A 6000-nucleotide genomic window follows, 5' to 3' on the forward strand; every position below is an offset into this window, starting at 1 on the left:
TCAAAGAAAACTGATTACTGGTAAGTGTAATCTCATTTTTCTTGTATTACTAGGTTGGGTTTCTCAGGCTCTTTAACCCCTTAACGCAACATCACGTACATGTACGTGGGGGAATGTGGTGCCTCACCGCATCCCCACGTGCATGTACGTGATCGGCTTTCTCTGTCAGCGCAGGGAGCAAAGCGCTGAAGGTTCAGTGAAGCTGGGGTTGCTAGGCAACCAGAGACTCCGGCGGGAACTACATCGGAGCTCTGACCCGCCCGCGATCGCTGTGATTGGTCCAATACTGCAGAGGCAGCGCATCGGGGCCTGTAAGGGGGGGTTAGGGAGGGACTATGTGCTTCTCCTTCTCGGATAGTCCCAATTCCTGTCAGGGAAGCGATCAGAGAAGGAGAGAGTGTGAAAAGCTGCTGTACATTAATACCTACCAGATCGAATTAACCCCTTTTGTGCCGAAAAGCTGCTTCTGTGCCCCAGTCAGTGACACAGATCAGTTCTGTGCCTCATCAACAGCCTGTCATCTGTAGTCAGTTTTGTGCCTCATCCCCTGCTTAGTACATAATTAACCCCTTCAGTACCGATTTGCCACTCTTCTGTGCCTGATTTGCCCCAGTCAGTGAGATTAGTCCTATCCAGTCCTCTCATCACCTCATCCAGACACCTGTCACTACTGTCCGTCCGTTAAGACAACTGTCTGCCCGTCAAGACACCTGTCACTCCAGCCTGTCCGTCCGTTAAGACAACTGTCTGCCTGTCAAGACACCTGTCACTCCAGCCTGTCCGTCCGTCAAGACATCTGTGACTCCAGTTTGTCTGTTCAATAAAGACACCTGTCACACTATCCTGTCTGTCCATTAAGACACCTGTGACTCCAGTCTGTCCGTCAATCAAGACACCTGTCACTAAAGTTTGTCCATTCAATAAAGACACCTGTCACTAAAGTTTGTCCATTCAATAAAGACACCTATTACTCCAACCTGACCGCCCATCAAGACACCTGTCAGTCCAGTCTGTCCGTTCAATAAAGACACCTGTCACACTAGCCTGTCTGTCCGTCAAGTCACCTGTCACACACTCCCAAGTTACATAAAAAAATTTTAAAAAATAACCGTCAATAGGTGTGCCCTCCTCCTGTGTGTACATACTCGTGTCCTGTGCTTGAGTGGCACCATTCTGTAAAATATAAGTCTCTTATGCCCTATGTGGCTTTGTGCCACCTAATACTGTAAAATAATACATTAATTAACCCCTTTTCTGCCCCAGTAAGGATATTGGCACTACTCTGTGCCCCATACTAGACCCCTGGCTCATCGCCAGCCATCTGTGCTACCTGTGACACCTGTCAATAATTTCCAAGTGACTCGGGGAGATTTTATCCTATCCTAAAGGATATACAGTATTTTAGTCTGCTGTTCTATTTTAAAAAAAAAAAATATATAATATATATATATATATATATATATTAAAAAAAAAGACTAAAAAAATTTACGTTCGTTTACAGTTTAAAAAGACTAAACGGCTTTTCACTGCCAAAGAGGCATATGCCGTACTTTTTGAGGACACTGACTCCAACAGTGGAGATGAAGTGACATTTTTATTTTCATCTTCCTCAGATGATTCATCTAATGATGAACCCCCTCATAGGCGTCCTAGGGGTAGTGCGCAGTTGCAGCCCCGTACAAGTGACTCTTCATGGATCCCCGCAAATAACTATGTGCCCCACTTGCCTGAATTTACAGCCACTCCAGGCATCAATGTAGATACAACAGGTTTCAGTGAAATTAATTTTTTCCAATTATTCTTCACTGATGACCTAATTAACTTGATGGTGGAACAAACAAATATATATGCAGAGCAATTTATTGCCTCCCATCCAGACAGTTATCTCTCAAGGCCCCGCAAATGGACCCCTACTAACACGACTGAAATGCAAAGGTTTTGGGGACTTCTCCTAAGCATGGGCATTATAAAAGAACCAACAATACGTTCGTATTGGAACAAAGATGTTTTATATCACCCCTCTTCACTGTCTTGCCATGCCCCGGGCCCATTTCGAAGCTCTTCTAAGATTCCTTCACTTCAGCAATAATGATGAATGCCAACCCCCAAGCGACCCCAGTTATGACAGACTCTTTAAAATTAGGCCAGTGGTTGACCACTACAATTTCAAATTTGGTCAAGTATATACCCCCCAAAAATGTCTCTCAGTGGATGAATCATTGATCCACTTCAAAGGCCGATTACATTTCCGCCAGTACCTGCCCAATAAAAGGGCTAGGTATGGTGTGAAGTTGTATTAGGCCTGTGAAAGTGTATCTGGGTATACACTGCGCTTTCTTATTTACGAGGGAAAAGATTCCAAAATTGAGCCACCCGATTGTCCCCCGGTTCTGGGTATAAGTGTGAAGATAGTATGGGATTTAGTCCACCCCCTGCTGGACCACGGATACCATCTGTATTTGGACAACTTTCACAATAGTGTCCCTCTCCTGAAGTGCCTTGCTGCCAGAGGCATAGGCACATGTGGCAGAATTAGAAGAAATCAAAAAGGGCTCCCTAAATCAATTATAGATCAGACAGTGCATCGTGGGGAAAGCAGGACTGTTTGCTCAAAAAATTTGATGCTGCTAAAATACAAGGACAAACGGGATGTTCTTGTGCTGACTACCCTCTATGCAGATCAGTCCCCCCCAGTCCCAGTCCGAGGAACCACAGAGCAGAACATCAAGCCTGTGTGTATCCAGGATTACAACAAGTTCATGGGTGGAGTGGATCTTTCAGACCAGGTACTACAGCCCTACAGTGCCTTAAGAAAATCTAAGGTGTGGTACAAAAAATTTGCTGTGTACCTAACCCAAGTGTCACTATATAATGCCTTTGTCATCCACAGAACAGCTGGTCATGGGGGGACCTTCTTGGAATTTCAGGAAAAAATTATAAAAAAATTGATTTTTGGCGTTCAGGAAGGAGCGGGCAGTTTTTCATCCAGCAGTGCTTCTGGGGTATCAAGAATAATACATGGGCAGCATTTCCCTGGAGTACTTCCCCCCACAGAAAAAAAAAGGCGACCCCAAAAAAGGTGTCGAGTTTGCTCGGCTAAAGAGATTAGGAAAGACACCACTCACTACTGTCAGACCTGCCCCTCTAAACCGGGCCTCTGCATTGGAGAGTGCTTTCAAGTTTATCACACCTCCACTGATATCCATTAAGTCCATTTCACTAATTTCTTAATTAATCCGTGGCAAGACATTTTCAGTTGAGCATTTTTCCATTTGGCAATCCAATAATAGCTCCCCCCAAAAAAATAATTAAAAAAAACCTTAAAAATTCCCATTATACCCCTAGATGAATACATTGAAAGGTGTCATTTTATTAAATGAGGCAATTCTTCAATTTCCTTTTATGTTCTGGCACCCCTAGAGCCTCGATTTTGCGGTTTTCACTGTTGGGGTGAGTGTCTTCAAATGCGACATGGTGCCTGAAAATTATTCCAGCAAAATTTGCCTTCCAAAAGCCACACGGTGTTCCTCCATTCTGAGCCCCGCTGTGTGCTCATACAGCACTTTGCAACCACATATGTGGTGTTGACGTACTCAGAAGAAAATGGGTAACAGAATATGGGGTTCATTTTCTCCTGATACACCTTGTTAAAATGACAAATTTGGGCCTAAAGCGAGATAATCTTGTAAAATATGAAATTTTTCATTTTCACTGCCAAGTCTTTCTAAATTCCATGAAACGGCTATTGGGCCAAAGTGCTCAGTGCACCCCTTGAAAAATTCCTTGGGGGGTGTATTTTCCATAATGGGGTCACTTTTGGGGTTTTTTAACTGTTGGGGTGCCTCAGGGTGTCTTCAAATGCGACATGGTGCTTGAAAATTATTCCAGCGAAATCTGCCTTCCAAAAGCCACACAGTGTTCCTCTCATTCTGAGCCCCGCTGTGCCCCCATATAGCACTTTATTACCACATATGGGGTGTTTCTGTAAACTTAAGGATCAGGGTAACAAATATTAAGGTTTATTTTGCTGTTAACCCATGCTGAATTGCAGGAGAAATGGATCTAAATGGAAAAATCTGCAAAAAAAGTGAAATTTTAAAAATTCACCTCCATTTTCCATTAATTCTGGTGGAACACTTAAAGTGTTAACAACGTTTGTAAAATTAGTTTTAAATTCCTTGAGGGGTGTAGTTTCTAAAATTTTGGTCATTTTTGGGTGGTTTCTATTATATAAGCCTCACAAAGTGACTTCAGACATGAACTGGTCCTTAAAAAGTGGGTTTTGGAAATGTTCATAAAAATTTAAAATTTTGCTTCTAAACTTCTAAGCCTTCTAACATCCCAAAAAAATAAAATAACATTTACAAAATAATGCAAACATGAAGTAGACATATGGTAAAAGTAAAGTAATAACTATTTTGTAAGTTACCACTGTCTGTCACAGAACCAGGGAAATTCAAATTTAGAAAATTGCACATTTTTCCAAATCTTCTGTAAATTTGGGCATTTTTTATAAATAAAGGTGAAACATATTGACTCATATTTACCACTAACATGAAGTACAATATGTCACGAGAAAACAATCTCAGAATCGCTTATATAAGTAAAAGCGTTCCAGAGTTATTACCACATAAAGTGAAACATGTCAGATTTGCAAAATGTGGCTTGGTCCTTATGGTGAAAACTAGCTTGGTCTTGAAAGGGGTTAAAACCCACATGGTAAATGCCTTTGTACTAGATCTTTAGTCAATCAATGTTGCAGTTTATTTCAATCTCCGTAGGTTTTTCAGCAGTTTAATTTTTGTAAAAGGGGCTGTCCAGCCTGCTGGATCCATAAACTGAGATGTGAACAATGCCAAAGATTTTAATATTGTTACCTGAAAGGAGTCTCTACAGTTGGATACATTCATGCAGCAGTGCTAAATCGCTGAGATGGTGGCTTCAGAACCATTTAGTCCATGGGGCTATTCACTTTTTCTGGGTCTGTATGTATTTCACAGTAGAAGCCATGTTTTTTCATAGCAGAAATTACTTTTATTTTCCAAATAACACATACACCATCATGTATAGAATTACCCCTTCATACATATATTTGCAAAAGACCTTTCTGTACAATTTAAATAAATCGCATGAAAAACGCAATGGTCAAGCTACACTGTGAAAATCCATATAGCAATTAATTTGGTATGATTACAATATGGACACATGGATACATATGTATTCATATACTAATCTTACAGGTTTATACTAATAATATTACTATATATTATTATATCACCATATATGTAATGTTGTTTAGTATCTGAAAAATAATATTTAACTATTTGGAAAAATCGGGAGGACTGTTAACCATTCCAAAAGATCTGTAGTATTAATCACCATTTGGAAAAGACGCATGAAAAACGCAAGGTGTTTCCGTTATATTAATACCAATGAAGATCGATGGAACACTGATTCCATGCCAGTTTTTCCATTAAACTGAAGACATCAATTGAATAAGACTATATAAGGTCTGTTATATTTGGGGGTCTCCTAACCACTGAGTAAGGAGACAGAGATCTCTGAAACGCGTATGGTGAGGACCCCCAGACGCTATTCATAATTTTGAGGTTTTCTGTTAGAGCGCTCTAACTTCTATCATTCAAGCGGTATCCAACACCACGAGCATTTGGACCCTGCAACTCTGGTAACTACTCCTAACCAGAAGGAGACGCCGGAAGACCAGGACATCGTCAGCGCTGTAGGCACGTGGGATGCCACGGCCACAGGCATAAACAGCACTAACTTACTGCTCCAAACTCCGGGACTACAAAAATATCACCTGCGGCAGACACGTAGTATATCGGCTGACCCTCCGCTGTACTGCGATACTGCCAGGCTGTGCTCCAGTCGAGTCATCAAACTGTGAGTAAGGACATTGCCTCTTAGCCCAATTACTTACAATTGCAGTAACCGCTGAAAGTTGCAACAACTATTAATGTATTCCAGGGTATGATACCT

This window comes from Bufo bufo, chromosome 1 (assembly GCF_905171765.1).
Source record: "Bufo bufo chromosome 1, aBufBuf1.1, whole genome shotgun sequence".
Lineage (NCBI taxonomy): Eukaryota > Metazoa > Chordata > Amphibia > Anura > Bufonidae > Bufo > Bufo bufo.